This window comes from Neomonachus schauinslandi, chromosome 13 (assembly GCF_002201575.2).
Source record: "Neomonachus schauinslandi chromosome 13, ASM220157v2, whole genome shotgun sequence".
Taxonomy (NCBI): domain Eukaryota; kingdom Metazoa; phylum Chordata; class Mammalia; order Carnivora; family Phocidae; genus Neomonachus; species Neomonachus schauinslandi.
In genome coordinates this window covers 13869067-13887381 of record NC_058415.1, presented here as the reverse complement: position 1 = coordinate 13887381, position 18315 = coordinate 13869067, and positions in this window count along the sequence as shown.

The following is an 18315-nucleotide window of genomic DNA, read 5'->3' as shown; positions in this document are numbered from 1 at the left end:
ATCCATCCATCCATCCATCCATCCATCCATCCATCCATTGATCCATCCATCCATCCATCCATTGATCCATCCATCCATCCATCCATCCACCCATCTATCCATCCACTCCCCTACCTTGATAGCAGCATGGGCAGCCTCACCCCAGGCCTACTGAATCAGAATCTGTATTTTAACAAGGTCCCCAGGTGACTTGTGTGTACTTTTAAAGACCGAGATGCACTGGTCCTGGCCGTTCTAAGCAGGTAATATTTACCTTTGTTCCATCATACCTTCCCATCAGCACTTGCCTTTTTTTTTAAAATAACTTTTTGGGGGGGATAACTGATATGTAGTAAGATTTACATATTTAGAGTATACAATTTGGTGAACTTTGACATATGTATACAACTGTGGAATCATCACAATCAAGACAGCGAAAGTATCCATCATCACCAAAAGTTTCCTCCTGTCCTTTTTTAAATTTGACTTAAAGTTTATTTTACTTAGCAGAAATAATAAGGTTCCCATATTTCTGAGGATATTTTACACTTAATTCATTTTTTTAATTATATTCAGTTAGCCACTGTATAGTACATCATTAGTTTTTGTAGCGTTCAGTGGTACATTAGTTATGTATGACACCCAGTGCTCGTCACAACATGTGCCCTCCTTGATTCCCATCACCCTGTTACCCCCTCCCCCCAACCCCTACCCCTCTGAAACCCTCAGTTTGTTTCCCAGGGTCCATAGTCTCTCATGGTTTGTCTCCCTCTCTGATTTATCCCCCTTCAGATTTCCCCTCCTGTCCTTTGTAATACCTTCTTCCCAGTCCTCTCCCCAGTCCTTTCCCCACTCCCATTCCTGTGCAACCAGTGATCCACTTTCTGTCACTATAGATGAGTGCATTTTCTCGAGCTTTTTATGCACACAATCATGTTGTATGGACTTTCCTTGGCCTGGCTTCTTTCACCCAGAAGAATTGTTTTGAGTTTCATCTGTGTTGTCATATGTATCAATGGTCATTCTTTTTCATTTCCAAGTAGTGGTTTTTTTTTTTTTAAATTTTATTATGTTATGTTAGTCACCATACAGTACATCATTAGTTTTTGATGTAGTGTTCCATGATTCCTTGTTTGCGTATATGTGCCCTCCTTAATACCCATCACCGGGCTAACCTATCCCCCTACCCCCCTCTGAGTAGTGTTCTATTTCATGAAGTCACACAATTTGTTTATTCATTCATCTGCTGATGGACATTTGGGTTGTTTCCAGTTTTTTTTGGTTTTCACGAATAAGCTGCTAGAACTTTCATGTACAAGTCTTTTTGTGGACAAGTATTTTCATTTTTCTTGGGTAAATACCTAGGAGTGGAATGGTTAGGTCATATAGTAGATGTATATTTCACTTTTTATAAAAATACTTTTCAGAACAATTCTCTAAGGTAGTTATTGTTGATCTCATTTTGCAGTTGAGGAGGGGAAAAAAAGCCCAGGGGAGTTTAAGTGATTACATTGCCTGTTGTGAGATATTTTCCCACTCTTCATAGTGATTCCTCAGTGATGACAAAATTCTTATGTTCTTGGTTATTTACATTATAACCATTATTACAGTTTGGGGCTCACAGTTGGCATCTCAGCCAGATATGACTCAAACCCTTTGGTCCAGGAGGGTCCTTATATATTCAGCAAGCTCCCTTTTCCTCTGGTCATTATATATATATATTGTGAATTAACAGATGATGCTGGTTGAAGCCAAATCCCACTATGACCTTGAATCAGGTCAAAGCCCATATACATGTACCACTTCTCGACCTAACAGTGTTCTATATTTGTAGTGTATTTGTGAAGAATGTAGACATTCCCTAACTCTTGCCTTTGTCTAGCATGTAACTCATATCTTAGCACAAAGATTTATTCAACCTGTAATTATTAATAATTACCTTCTGAACAGTTTTACCCAACCTTACACGCCTGCCTCACTTAAATTATTTGCTTCATTGTATTATGAATCCTATTAATTTAGTCAGTTTGTGATATTTTCTTCGATACATAAAACAGAATATATATGAAATGCATACAGGTTGTAAAGTGTAAGGAACCCTCACAAAACTACCACAAACCTAGCAGCTAGAACCTTACCAATCCTGTTGCATCTCTGAGTTTCTCTGTCTCCTGCCTGCCCCCACCACAGGTAAATAGTATTTAGAAATTTATATTTATTATTATCTTACTCTTAAAATGTATAATTTTACTTAATGTATATTTTCCCCTATACATTATATCATTTAGCTTAAATGTGTATAAGCTTTAAAAAATGACATCATGTAATAATTATCTGAAAATTGCTTTTCTCATTCAAGACTATATTTCTAAGGTTTGACCACATTACTGTGCATTGCTTTTCATTTATTTTCTCTTCCTCTAGAATGATCCTTTTAGGACAGTCAGTGCTGCTATATGAACATTCTTATACAAGTTTACTGTTACACTATGTAAGAGATTCTCTTAAGAGATGTGCTTTGGAGTCTAAATGATATGTAAACGCCCAACTTTATAAGATTGTTGCCAATGTGTTTTCCAAAGGGGTGTAACCTGTTTACATTCCCACAGCAGTGTGCAAGAGTTGTCTTTACTGAATCTTTAGCAACAGCTGATGTTGCCAGTCTGGTGGCTAGAAAATTGAATCTCACTATGATCTTACTTTGTATTGCTCTGGTTATAAATAAACCTGGACAATATTTTATATTTTAATCACTGTGTTCCCTCTTGTGTGAAGTTTCAGGTCATATCCTGCACATATTTAAAGTTTTGAATTGTCTTTTTCTTATTGGCTTCTGGGAGTTCTTTGTCTTGGTATTAATCCTTTGTTACATGTATGCACTACAAATACTTTTTCCCACTGTGACTTGTGTTTTGTTTTCCCCACTTGTTGATAGGTTTTGAAATAGAAATTCTTATTTTTAGTGTAGTTGAATTTTTCAACATTTTCCCTTATGGGTAGTGTTTCTTGCTTTGTGTTTAAGAGATTTTTTCGTACTTACAGTAATAAAGATGTTGCATATATTTTACTTTTATAGTGTCCTCAATACACTGGCAATTGGTTTTTGTGAATGGTGTGAGGTAAGCACTCAATTTCAGTTTTTTTTGCCTCATGGATAAACAATTGTCTAAGCACCACATGTGTTAAATTTCCATATACATGTAGGTCTATTTCTGGAATTTCTATGTTCTTTATTTTGTCATTTTTTTGTATTATTCTTTCTTGCTTTTAAAACTTATTTGAGGTTTCTATTTGCTCACTAGCTTTTCCTATTTAATTTTTTCTCTTACTGGCTTAGAAGTTATATATTTTGCTTCTATTCTTTTTGTGATTACTTCTAAAATTTTAATGTGTATTTAACTTAACAAAATCTGTCATTACTATCTTAATCATTTTCCTAAATATTACAAGAACATCAGAGACTTTACTGTCACCAGGATTATTATCCAGTATTTTAATTCTGTTCTTTAAAAAGATAAACAATCTTGTTAGTTAGAAACAAGTATCCTATGCCAGCCATGTTTGTTTAAACATAACTACATACTTTCCCATTTCTTTACTCATTATTCTTTCTTTAATCTCAAACTTTCCTTCTGGAGGTGATATGCTTCCTTCCTGAAGTTCCTTTGGTGAACATCTGTTGACTGTAAATGCTTAATTTTTTTTTCTTTTTTTCATCTATTTAAGAATGGTTTTTTGGGTTATAGAATTCTAGATCAACTATTATCTTATATTAGCACACTGGAAATACTAGTTTTATTGATTTCTGGCTTCCATCCTGGCTGTTGGGAAGTCTGATGTTAGGCAAATCATCATACTTCATAAAAGATTTCCATATCAGTCAGCCATTGCTGTGTAACAAACATGAAACCTAAAAGCTTTCATTTATTCTCATGTATGTGAGTTGGGTGGGAGTCAGATGATGTAGGCTGAACTTGGATGGGTAATTGCTTCCAGCTGTAGGTCTGACTGAACTTGGCTTTTCACTGTGTGTTGGGCTCATGTCAGCTCCATTTTTCATCCTTCTGGGGTCCAAATATTAGTTATGATTACAATAATTCTTTGTGAGACCAACTTGCACACTGAATCTTCTACAAGGGAACTGCCAAGTACATGGGTTGGTTTAGTAGAGTGGTGGAATAGAAACTGCACAAGTTGGGATAGAGAAGGACATAAGAACACAGATTTTTTTTTTTTTTAACAACTAGGATACCTGTAACAGTCGCTGCAATTATTTTTTATCATCTAGTCTCTGAAGAGGCTGACATGTTCACCTAAGGACTCTTGGCTAAATTAGGGGTCAGCATGTCACATTACACCAAGAATACTGCATTCCACTGTGCTGCTTGAGAAAAACCTGAAAACAACCTGAAAATCTTCTAAAGGACACTCATAAACTCTAATCTGCAAGTTTACTCAAGGTTTGACTTTTAACACACTGGTGATCTAGGAAAATAAGTGTAGTATAGTAGGTTACAATGAATATTCTGGCAGAATGTGCAAGGCACAGACCCAAATGACTTTGCATGGGATCATCAAAGTTGGTGATAAGAGAATGGAAATAGATTAATGATTGGCAGGTAAGAGCATTATATGATTTTTAAGTGATAATGGCATTCTTACTCTGAGATACTTCTATTAGCTACAAATACTTTAAATGTCATTAGACAAAATCAGCTTTGACTGGAATACCATTTCATTCTTTAGTGTTTGTGGCTCTGGCAGCAAATAAACATTTTTCTCACTCATATTACCTAAACGCTGGATGAAAATGAAAGCATAATTTGTACAAATATTCAGATCTTGGTAGGGTGTCCCAGTCTGTTAATTCTAATTTCAGAAGTTCATTGTCCTTACAAAACAGGTGAGATAAACCCACTTGGTTTGCATATAATACTACCAAACCACCACCATCAGTGGAGCTAATTTGATGTGGCATCATGCAAATGAAACATAAGTATGGCTCCCTCGGGTGAATTGCCTTCAGAGATGGGCAGAACACTGGCAGATGATTCATACCTGCCAACCATGGAAAGGGTGATACTCTGGCCAGGGACATTGCTATCTCTTTAATTTTTTTTGTAAACAGACAGATGCTCTTCACTGACAGGTTAAGAAATGAGTCATTTCCATTGCATAAATTGGTAAAACATTCAACTAGCCCTTGCATTCTTATTAATATCATAACACTAGTTGGAATACAGAATTTGTAGAAGCTGGAGTTCTAATTAAACTCAAATTAAGGAAGCCTGTGATATTTGGCTGGGAAAGTAGTGTAAGGCTCAAATTCAGGTCCCTGACACTAATGTTGCTTTAACTTTTGTCTACGACATGCTACAAAGTAGAGCAAGAGGTGTTTTCCTTGTATCATTGTTTCTGTAATTTAAATGATAATAACTTTATTTGGGGATGCTTATTAAAACTTTAGATTCCTGGGTGCCACTCCAAGCTTCTGATTCAGCATATCTATCTTGGATTAGACTGAAAAATCAGCATTTTTAGTCAATACTACAGGGATTCTTTTGAAAGTGGTTATGAGCTCATGTTTTGGTGTACACTTCATTGGACCTTTGTGATATGGAGTAGAACCGTCTCGTAGAGATAAGGGATGATGTATCTTAATATCTTGGTATCTACATGTACCCCCATCACCTCTTCTGTTTTATTACACAGAAGAATTGAAGCAGAAGTGGCTTAAGACAAATGTAGGTTTAAAAATAACATATTATTAAGAAACAATAAAACAAGGAAGATTTAAAAACACAATTGCAGTAAGAAACTAAGATTGAGAGATTCAGGCTATCAAATCTCAATTATTTGCTATAATTAAACTAGCAACTTGGTTTAAATTCTCCAGGCAACCAAAACAATAGGAAGATATAGTCTGTTCTACAGTGAGTTTTTTGTTGTTGTTGTTACCAAAATGAGGGGGGAAATACCTGTGCTTTACCAGAACTTTCCCTGGCATTTGCTTGGCATAGAAGGGCTGGTATGGGCGATATCCTCCATGGCTTTCTTCATTGGTCGGAAGGCATGTTCCAATTCTCTACTTCACTGTTAATTCCCTATTCATGGAAGGTGAGGTATGTGTTAGTGTAGTCTGGATACAGGAGGTATTCGTCTGGTCCACAGTGCCCCAGATCTTCTCTTTATTTCCTTTGGAAACTGGAGATCAGTACCCAAGGAATTACCCTCTAACCCTCAGGCCTGTATTCTCCCATCACTGGTAGCGGTTACTAACACCAGTCTACTCTCCTGCCATGGAATTGTGTTATTGCAGCTATTAGAGTCCTACACAGGTGCTAGCTTCTCCAGGAGGCCCTTCAGCCAGGTGATGGTTGTTGCCCCAATTCCATCCAAGAAAGAATGCAGTATAGAGTCTGTGCAGTTGAAAAGATGATATGAGCCAGAATCATAACATCTTGGCCACCAATCTCAGATCCCACTCAGTTTTTTGGTCTGGAAGGGAAGAATAAAACTGACATAGCCTGCTGATGTATCTTGCTCCTGAGTTTAGCAGGATGAGAGGAAATCTTAAAAGTTGCTTTAGATCTTGTCTGGGAAGACAGATCCCATTTTGGGACCATTGCTAATCTTAGGTGGAGGTGAAATGGGTAGTCATCTAGATGTGAAATTTGTGGGAGTAAGAAGCCCCACACTAAAAAAAGTATCTCCCCTAGTAATAAGTAATTCGGGCTTGAAATTCCACCATTACCAATTCATTCCTTTGTTTGGCACTTTCAACTCTGTATGGTTCCGTCCTAAAACACACAGAATGATTCAGTGAGTGCATTCATCAGCTTACCCTACTTTGCACCAGTAGGACAAGGATTAAATTGAGAACCTTGATATTCTAGGGGCAGGAGTCACTTTCAGAGGCATCGTGGTTGTAGAAGGGTGGCAGGAATTAATGATATTTATGTATCTCATAATTTTTAAAAAATATTTTATTTATTTATTTGACGGATAGAGACATAGCGAGAGAGGGAACACAAGCAGGGGGAGTGGGAGAGGGAGAAGCAGGCTTCCCGCCAAGCAAGGAGCCGATGAGGGACTTGATCCCAGGACCCTGGGACCATGACCTGAGCCGAAGGCAGACGCCTAACAACTGAGCCACCCAGGTGCCCTTGTATCTCATAATTTTATCTAGGGCTATTTTTACCTCCCACACTTGGGTGAAATAAAATGAAATTATCTTTATTTTCTCTGTGATGTGCTATGTAATCTGCTCTTATTAGTTTAAGAGAAGAAATCTAGAAACAAAGGAAACCCTTTAATACTACGAATGCTTGCTTTTGGTAAAATTCACACATGTAGTGCTGCTGCTATATTTAAAAGGGGCCAGAGGAGATCATATTTAACAGCTGAAGCATGAGAAGGAGCAGGCAGGTTGTACAGCAGATCCCAAGGAGAACCTTGAATGACTCCCCCCCTCCCCCAGACAACCCTTACATTACTTGTGCATAGCAAGGTCTGATGCCACTGGGAGAAGTCACAGATCTGAGGTGGATTTTATCCAGAACACCAGGGAGGGGACATTTTCAGAGGGACTGCTAATCACTGCTGGTCCCTATTTAATATGGCAAAGTTTTTGTTAAGACTCCTGGCAGTCCCAATATTTGATATTCTGTCAAAGTCTGGACAAAATATAAATGTTATTCCATTTGAAAATGGGCATGGCCTCTTTGTTTCATGAAGAACATCTTAAGAGAACAGTAAGGTGTAATTGTCATTGTCCATAGAAATAAGCCAAACTTTCTCAAGATTAACCTAAGGGAATGGTCCAAACTGGAGAAGGAAACTGTTAACTGGTAAGTAACTGGTCTTGAGAACATTTCAATTACACATCAGCAAGGAAAATTACATAAGCTTTTCATGGAGGGGAAATGGGAAGAATTTGTTTCTTTTTACCTTTTTTAAAAAGACTTATCTATTTTAGAGAGGGGGGTTGTGGAGGGGCATAGGGAGAGGGAGAGAGAATCTTAAGCAGACTCCCTGCTAAGCATGGAGCCTGATGTGGGGCTCGATCTCACAACCCTGAGATCACAACCTGAGCCAAAAGCAAGAGTCAGATGCTTAACCAACAGTGCTGCCCAGGTGCCCCTGTTCTATTTTATTTTTTTAAATATATACCACTGGTATATTTTTAGAAGCTATTTTGGAAGTATCTGGAAAATCTTTGTTTTACTCAAACATCTTTAAACCCTCTTTGTAGGCTAAAGTCCAATTTTTCTTTATGAATTACAAAATGTATATCCTATTATTATTTGATTAATTCCATTATTATTTCAATCTTCATTGATTTTTCTTTTTAATATCAATAGAAGTCATAGCACTTAGAATATATACCCATAGACAACGTTACCCATAGATGAAACGGTGTAAATAAAAAGTAGATTCTTTAGTCCTCCCTCAGACATGGTGGAACCCACAATGTAGTCTTAACCAAATCGATTCTAACCACTCTGTCACATGTTCTTAGACCTCTGTATTCATTACTTTATGGCCCTCTAATCCTTATGGGTAGTGTTCCTGCAGAGAATAGGATCATAGCAATGAAGGGCAAGCTTGGAGAAGAGGAATAAAAGAAGGACTGAGACTCCATTAACAGTTCTGAGGTGGGATTTGGGAAGGGTGCCATTGCCATTGGAATAAGATAGTTGTTAGTAATTCATAGCCCTCAGGACTTTAAGGTGGGGATTACCTGTCTCTCATTTTTGAGCATTTTCTTTGAGTGGGGGAAAAATTGTTAAATCTTTCATATTGTCCCTGTAGTCAACCAATAAATCTGGTTTTAGATATTTTCTTCTAGTGCTCATAAATTTGGAGAGAAGAATTGGTTCAAAGTGATTATATAATATAATCTCTGCTTAGAAGTTTGACTCACAGCCAGAAGCAAATGGATGTTACAGATCAAAGGGAATGCAATTAATAAGAGGTAAGAAGTAGATTATCTAGGAGATCATTCTCCTTCCAGGTCCACCTATAGGGGATCCTTTTTTCTTAGAAATGCAGTGGATTATGTGTTGGGGGGGCGTGGGTGGCTCAGTTGGTTGAGTGTTGGACTCTTGCTTTTGGCTCAGGTCATGATCTCAGAGTGGTGAGATCAGGCCCTACATCAGGCTCCACGCTCAGCAGGGAGTCTGCTCGAGATTCTTCCTCTCCTTCTCCCTCTGCCCCTCCCCCCGCCCTTCTCTCACATCTTGAAAAAAAAAAAAGAAAGAAAGAAAGAAATACAGTGGATTATGTGAAGGGCCAGCAACAGGGACACAAATATGGAATTGTGAAAATATTATGCCAGCCAAATAAATAGCCTTTGTCAAGTACACATTATTATACTGAAGCTGTCTTTCTTGTAACGTAAGACACAAAATCTTAGTTTCTTGAAAAGACAAGCCCATTCATGGAGGAAATCAGTAAATAAATAAATAAAAGCTATAGAACATTACAGCTGGGAGGGTTCTTAAAGAGAATCTGTCCAGCTGCCTCCTCTAGGTGTGGAACCGCACTTAGAAGTTAGTGACTTGCTCAAGTTTGCATAGCCCGAGGCAAGACTAGAGGGTTGAACTAGAATCTGGGGTTCCTGATTCCTAATCAAATCTTTCCCCCCTCATTTTTCTACATCCTCTTCCCAGAGCAGTGGTGCTCAAACAGAGGCAGGGTTGCTTTCTAGGTGTTCCCTTGGGCAAATCTTGAGACATTTTTGGTTGTCACAGTTGGGTTCTTGGCAGGTGGCTGTTACCAGCAACCAATGGGTAGAAGCTAGGGGTGCTCTTAAACATCATACAATGCACAAGAAAGTCTCCACAAGAGAGAACAGTCTACCCAAATGCCAACAGTGTTGAGGTTGAGAAAGCCTGCTCAACACCGATAATAACAAATCTCAGTGTCCTGCATTAAGCAAACAGAGAATAGGAAAATCTAGATTTAAAGACAAGCAGATACTTTACAAAGGACTTAGCAAAGTATTTTATTAATTGATAACATATTGTAATGTCAAAATCTTAAATAAGTTTTAGTCAACAACAAAAAGACAAATGTCAAAGTCACATGTACTGCAGAAAAGCCTGACATTCATGCATGAACAAAGCATGAAGACAAGTGAGAAAGAAACCTAGTAATGCTGTTATTTCTATACTCTCTATAGACTATAGAACAATCCCTCATGTGTTTTCTTACTATTAGAGTCTTATAACAACCAACTGAAGAAAGAAGGGGAAGCATTCCTATAAAATATGAACACTGAAGTTCAAAGAGCTCAAAAGATTGACTCCTGTCACACAGTGTCGGAGCTGACACCCAAACCCAGGATTTCTGTCTCCCATGACAATGTTCTCTCTACTTTTAACTGTTGTGTGTACAGTATATAGGTATTTATATGTATATATTTTAAGAAACCATAGTCTACAACAAAAGTTCACACATCTTAATGTGTTTTCAAAGAACGTGCACAGAAAACCAGTCTTGCATTATTTTTCACTGGGAACTGAAAATGAAAATAGTAGTATTTATTTTAGAGGGACTTCTCTGCCTGAAAGTGGATTAATTTCATTTTTAAAAAAAATTTTAAAAGTCACAGCTTGTCAAAAGTCTCTCTTCTTGGGATCATGAGGCCTGTGTTAAGATTAGGTGGAGAACACCATGCCCCAAATCCATGGAGGGTGCCAGGTAACTGTTACACCTGATGCTCTCGGCTAATTTCTCAGATGCTTTTTACATGGTTTCTTTGCTCATTGACTTCAACAGTGTTATGGGAATGCGGTAAAGGTGACAAGACTTCCTTATGATTTGTTGAGTCAAAAGGCCACCATCCTCAAGAATGTCAGCTCTGTAACTTTGGAACTAAAATGTTTATTGTTTAATTTCTCTCTCAATCTGGGTTTCTGTCCCTTTCTGAAAAATTTCAAAAGAAATAGCATCCCCAAGTGAGTATTTCAGTGACATGACACTTGATATTAATAGGGTATCTCTGGTGGGTTCTAGATTTTGCTGTATTGTTTTAAATTCACAAGACAATTGTTTCTCCTGTTTTAAGGAATTGGTAATTTAAAACTTCTTAATTTTGATCTTTTTAATACAGGCATTTTTATAACATGCAAATGCTACAGAGTACATGTTATATACCATTTCATACACCAGGAACAAAAACAAAGTCAGAAGATTTTTATGGGAATGCAGTTTGAATTGTTTGATTTGGCTTCCTGAAGCCAAATTCTGAGTGTCTTTCCAGTAGGCTGGAAGGTAAAATGATTCATTCTTAAGCTCTTTTTCTCTTTTTCATTTTTTAATCTGTCCCATGGCAGAATGAAGGCATCTTTATTTTCTACTTTTACTCCCTCCCAATTCTGTTTCCATTTTGTACCCAACACTAAAGGTCAAGGAAATTTCTTCTTGGAAGTAACATTCTCCTCAATGTTCTAGGGGAGAAGACATTCATATCTGGCTGGTCCTTGGCATCTCACGGCTCAGAGGCAGGAGTTGGGTTTGGTCTGGGTTTGTTCTGAGCTCTCTACATCATTTTATGCTTGTGTCTACTCTTAGGAATGCTGGCCATGGAAAGACACTGCAGCAGGGGGTAGGGGCTTAAGAGAAAGTGAGGGTTCTGAGCAGCCGTCCCTGGCAGCCCCATGGTGGGTATAACAAAGCCGGGGCAGAACAGTTAGAAGTGCAAGAAAATACCCAACTGTTTCAAGATATTGCCCTGGGAGGCTTCTATCCATGGCAACACATTTGGCTGCCAGAGTTCCATTTACTCATTGTTTCATTCATATATTCTTAATTCATCCATTTAGGTATTCAATTAATCAAATATCTATCACTTATTGTGGATGATTCCCAGCCCTGCATTCTCAGGAAATGAGCTGCCCAGTAGTCTCAGGAAAGGCTCTCCTTGTACATGAATTCACCCATGACATGAATTCTCCAACGAGTAGAAGGGTAGGGCTATGTTATTACTTTTAGCACTCGTGGAAAGTACTTGAATTGTGGGAAGTACTTAGGGTTGCATGCTCACATGTATACACACATACAGAGAATCCATAGAGACCGATGGAAGTATGACTTCCTTGCCATACAGAGACATCGTTATGTGTACAGAGGAGTATTATTGAGGTACTGAAGCTGATTTTATAGTCAGGCATGAACCTCATTCTCATCACTTTAGAGTTATAACTTTGCATAGAAATATGCTGCAAAGTCAGGAAGGGTCATAATCTGAGACAGAGTAAAAAATGTTGGACAGGGGTTCCTGGGTGGCTCAGTCAGTTAAGCATCTGACTCTTGGTTTTGGCTCAGGTAATGATCTCAGGGTTGTAAAATCAAGTCCCACTTCAGGCTCCATGCTCAGCAGGGAGTCTGCTCGAGATTCCCTCTTTCCCTCTGCCCCCCACCCCTACTCTCTCTCTAAAATAAATAAATATATCTTTTAAAAAGAATGTTGGACAAAAAGATATGTCTAGCAATTCCAGAGGTGGATGGAGTCAATGCATATTTGAGGACCAAGGGTAATATTTTGTGGAATTAATATTTTTATAAGCTATTTCCAAAATGATATATAAATGATATTTTTATCCCTGTATGTTATGGGTAAAAATAGAGAAATACATATAAAGGACTAAAAAAGCTTGTGTCCATACTTTCTCAATCCTCTATCCTACTGAAGAAATAAATATCAGTCTTTTCTTCAGCAAAAATTGTTTGTCATAACATAAGATGGATCAGAAAACATTACTACCTGGGAGAAGTAGCTAAATAAATAAATGGAAAGAACTTGAGAAAGAGATTTATTTTTGTGAGTTTTGCAGGCTGTAATATTAGATCTGGGCAGATATAGGGTGGTGTGGTGTTTGTAGCTTCAGATCCTTCCAACAGAGCCATCTTTGTATTTATTAAGAGTGTGGAATGCGGGGTGGGACAATAAAACCCCACATTCATCACAGCAAGGCTCAACAGGGGAAGAATACATGTGTAAGAAGCATCAGGAGAAGTCCGTTTAGCAACAGGAAGCTAATTGCTTCATTTTTATTCTACAGCACAATCAAAACCATGTGGCTGGCAGGCAGCCCACACGTGAAGATGTTTCTTAGAGTTCCTAAGTCATGGGCCATGGATGCTGTCAGATGAAGTTGGAAGGCTGAAACAGCCATCTGGTGGCTGGTCATATTGTTGAAGTCAGTGGCCTCAGCTCCATCACAGAGCTTTCTAGGTAGATCACCTCCTGGTGATCTGCACATCTTTTATCAAGAATCAATAGAGCCACTAATGCTAGCCAGACAGGTAAGGGACACACACCTCATTAACTCACGTAAGGCTGATACGCCATTCTTTGTAGAAGTAGGACTCATCAAGCAGTGTTTCTTAGACTTCAGCACGCATCAGGATCACCCGGAAAGCTTGTCAAAACACAGAGTACTGGGTCTCGATTGCAGCCAGAGTTTCTGACCTGGGTTAGGTCTGGGGTGGGGGTCTGAGAATCTGCATTTCTAGCAAGTTTCCAGGTGATGATGCTGATCTGGAGCCACTGATTATGTTAGGTATAAATAAGACAAGAATAGAGCTATGTTACAATGTATTTTTTCCCTTCACGTTTGACCTAAAATTTCTGATTCTTTATTTCTGATAAAATTATAAGGCAGGGTTGTGTGTATTAACCTTTTTTTTTTCATATAGATTCCTCTCAATCATTGCTTCTAGATGATACACTTATCCCCATCCTGTCACTCTGAGAAGTGCAAACAAATTAATGTTCTTATTTAGAATGACTCATTACTTGGTCAGAAAACAAATTCACATCCAGTGTGGGCTGACCTGACCTACAGACTGGTCTATCAAAAAATATCAAATCTATTGTGCTTTCACACTAACAAGCATTTAATAAGAAGTAAGGTTTCTTTCTTTCTTTTTTTTTTTTTTTTCTTTTCTTTCCAGGGAACTATATTGACCTACACCTGGTATTCTGTTGTCATCACCATTTTCCAAGGATTGCAGTGATAGAAAAGTAGAGAGCGGAGGTGGGCTGCAGAGAGATGCAGAAGTTAAAAGAGGTGCTTTACCATGTATCTGGAAATGCATGTTATTTCATTTTTAGTAAAAATTATAAAGACAGGCTCTTCACCTACAATTTTAGTCTAAATGACTAAAATACAAGTCAGTTAGGTGTATCAAAAGAAAGAAAAACTTTTTTGTAACATCAGTCTTGAAAAAGAGGAACAATGTAATTCATCAGCATAGGCCAAGAGGAGGCTTGCTGGGTTAGCAGGATGCAATGTCTTTTCTAGTTTGGGGATTTAATGAAAATCTCGCCAATGGCCACATCAATTTCCTTCCTCCCTTCTATATTCTTCTCTTTCCTTTCCTTCCTACCATTTGCTAGATTTTGATTTGGTTTTAGGATGTGCAAACAATATTCAAGATTGTAGGGGAAGAAGATTCTGTCTTCAAGGAAATGTAGGTTGCCTGTTTACAGTGTTTAAATCCACTTGTGCTCAAACTATAATAATTTCACCCAGTTCCTTAATATACATTTGTATGATGATAGATTCCTTTGAGGAATGACAGAGTTGCCTTCTACTCTCCATCGTGTTTTGCTTGCCCTGGAAATTCCTTCATCTTATCCTGGGTGCCTCTCTAGTAGCCTCTGTCCTTTAATGTGGTTTCTTGATATCTCTTAGTGAGTTGAAATATGTGTAGCTTACAGTAGATGAGGCTGGGTGTTCCACACTCAAGGGAATGGAGCATTCAGGATGAAGAACGTGTACCCTTTTAGCTGTTGAACCTCGGCATGTGCCCCAAAGGTGGACAGTATGCCAGAGGTCTGTCAATGGAAGCAGTTACTAAATCCATACAGGTATGGCTAATACTAAGTTATGTTGGTTCATTGAATGGTTTAATGTATGGTCACCAAATTAAATGATTTCCATTGTGGGCATGTTTGTTGATCATCTCATTGATCTGGAATTCTCAAAGAGCAGAACATGGTCATAGTTTCCGTGAGTCTGTCTTTGGGGCATGCTGAGACCTTGTCAGCATTGATGTTGGGGGAGGGAAGGTGAGTGAACAGGACTGGGGGGCAGGCTTTGGCTCCTGACTGTAGCATTGACCAGTGGGAAGTAGCAGAAGTACAATATATAGAGAAACATAACTTGTCATTGTTACAAAAAAGTGACATGTGAGGAGTCAGGACCAGCTCCACCACCTGCTGCCCCATAAGAACCCACTCAGCCCAAATTCCCAAGGGCAATATGGGATCATTAATAATACACAAATTATAGGGTAGTTGTAAGGGTGAAGTGATAAATGTCGAGTGTTTAGCACAATGCCCTCAGTAAATATTAGATTGAGTGATTGTCTATCTTTTTATCCATCCCTTGAAATGCAAGCCACATATAAGCTTCCTTCCATATTCAATGATCCAGTCAGTCCCTTACTGCAGAGATTCTCAAGGCTTGGTCCTCAGTGATAATGCCCTTATCATGGGCATTTTACTAAAAATGCAAATCCGGGCGCCCGGGTGGCTCAGTTGGTTAAGCGACTGCCTTCAGCTCAGGTCATGATCCTGGAGTCCCGGGATCGAGTCCCGCATCGGGCTCCCTGCTCAGCGGGGAGTCTGCTTCTCCCTCTGACCCTCCTCCCTCTCATGTGCTCTCTCTCATTCTCTCTCTCTCAAATAAATAAATAAAATCTTAAAAAAAAAATTAAATTAAATTAAAAAAAATTAAAAATAGGGCGCCTGGGTGGCTCAGTCGGTTAAGCGGCTGCCTTAGGCTCAGGTCATGATCCTGGAGTCCCGGGATCGAGTCCCATATCAGGCTCCTTGCTCAGCGGGGGGTCTGCTTCTCCCTCTGACCCTCTTCCCTCTCGTGCTCTCTGTCTCTCATTCTCTCTCTTTCTCTCAAATAAATAAATAAAATCTTTAAAAAAATAAAAAAGACTGCAGATATATTGAGAGATTGTACCTACATCTAACGAGGTTAAGATACCTCCTTACTTGTTACTAAAAGAGTCAATCTAAATGGAACCCTAATAGTATTTAACAGTAAATTATTTTTAAAGGTGAAATGAGGGATGCCTTGGTGGCTCAGTTCGTTAAGCGACTGCCTTCGGCTCAGGTCACGATCCTGGAGTCCCGGGATCAAGTCCCGCATCAGGCTCCCTGCTCGGCAGGGAGTCTGCTTCTCCCTCTGACCCTCCCCCCTCTCATGTGCTCTCTCTCATTCTCTCTCTCTCAAATAAATAAATAAAATCTTAAAAAAAATAAAATAAAATTAAAAAAAATAGAAAATAGGGCGCCTGGGTGGCTCAGTCGGTTGGGCGACTGCCTTCGGCTCAGGTCGTGATCCTGGAGTCCCGGGATCGAGTCCCACATCGGGCTCCCTGCTCAGCGGGGAGTCTGCTTCTCCCTCTGACCCTCTCCCCTCTCATGTGCTCTCTCTCATTCTCTCTCTCTCAAATAAATAAATAAAATCTTAAAAAAAAAAAAATTAAATTAAAAAAAAATAAAAATAGGGCGCCTGGGTGGCTCAGTTGGTTAAGCGGCTGCCTTCGGCTCAGGTCATGATCCTGGAGTCCCGGGATCGAGTCCGGCATCGGGCTCCTTGCTTAGCAGGGGTCTGCTTCTCCCTCTGACCCTCCCCCCTCTCATGTGCTCTCTCTCTCTATCTCTCTCTTATTCTCGCTCTCTCAAATAAATAAATAAAATCTTTAAAAAAAAATAAGTGTTGATTAAAAGCCCAGTAGCCAGAGGGTTTTAAAACATATCAGGTGGGACGCCTGGGTGGCTCTGTTGGTTAAGCGACTGCCTTCAGCTCAGGTCATGATCCTGGAATCCCAGGATCGAGTCCCGCGTCCGGCTCCCTGCTCGGCGGGGAGTCTGCTTCTCCCTCTGACCCTCCCCCCTCTCATGAGCTCTCTCTCTCAAATAAATAAATAAAATCTTTAAAAATAAAAAATAAATAAAATAAATAAAAAATAAAATAAAAAAGACTGCAGATATATTGAGAGATTGTACCTACATCTAACGAGGTTAAGATACCTCCTTACTTGTTATTAAAAGAGTCAATCTAGGGCGCCTGGGTGGCTCAGTTGGTTAAGCAACTGCCTTCAGCTCAGGTCATGATCCTGGAGTCCCGGGATCGAGTCCTGCATCGGGCTCCCTGCTTGGCAGGGAGTCCGCTTCTCCCTCTGACCCTCCCCCCTCTCATGTGCTCTCTCTCTCATTCTCTCTCTCAAATAAATAAATAAAATCTTAAAAAAAAAAAAAGAAATATAAAAATGCAAATCCTCAAGCTCTACGCAGGCGTACTAAGTCAGAAACTCTGAGGTTGGGCCCGGCAATCTGAGTTTTCACAAGCCCTCTAGGGGATCCTGACGCACATGCGAGTTTAGCACCTCTGCTCTAAGAGGACATAGTAGTGTCATTTTCAGCAAAAGGTGATGCTCAAAGCTGGTGAGTGATAGCACCATGGTTCAGGGGATTGGCAAATAGAGCAGAGGCTTCCAGCCATCAGCTGGAGGTACTGGGGATGGGGTCCAGCCTTCCAGGAAAGGAGGCTATGGCAAAAGATAGGCAGGGTGGTGGGCTCTGTCCTATCCTTCCCTTCCCCGTCCCAGCCAAGGCAACAGGCACTGAGGACAGGGTTCTTGTCCTTTGGGGGAATAGGAATACTAATCAACAGAATCCCATCAGATGCCAGGGCGAGGTAAGCAGAGGGGAAGGGAGGCCTGCAATTCTGTAAGCTTGTAGATAATTAGGATCCACTTCCCGGAAGAGCCAAACTTGTCCCCAATCGGGTACGAATAAGGCTCTGGAATTAGGTTGGAACTGATGTTGAAGATTAAAAAGTCTTCATTCTTCCGGTTGAACAGAGCTTGGCAGCGCAGGGACTGAGATGCTGGTTATATTAACATAGACTCTTTGGCAACGTGTAATCAACCTCAGTTCAAACCACCTCTGATCTTCCACTTTGTAGGCCTGTGGCTCTGTGCTCCTGGCTGACAGATTCACAGGCATCATGGAAAAATACTCTTTGCTTTGTGTTAGCATTTTCTTTTTCAGGCCAGCGACGGGCTGTGGCCATGCTATTTGTGTCTGGTGGGAGCCGCATGAAGCCCCTGGGATTGCCCGCTGATCTACACGCTGTGTCTGGGGGCCCAGGGCTGCAAATCAGTAAGGCGTGTTTGTTGGGGTGACCAGCCTTGGCTCTAGGTGATGCTTTCCACAGTGGTCCTTGTAGAAGCCTCAGGGGAGGAAATCATAGGATGGTATAACTGGGAGGCCTTCTGAGAAGTCATTTAGCTTTG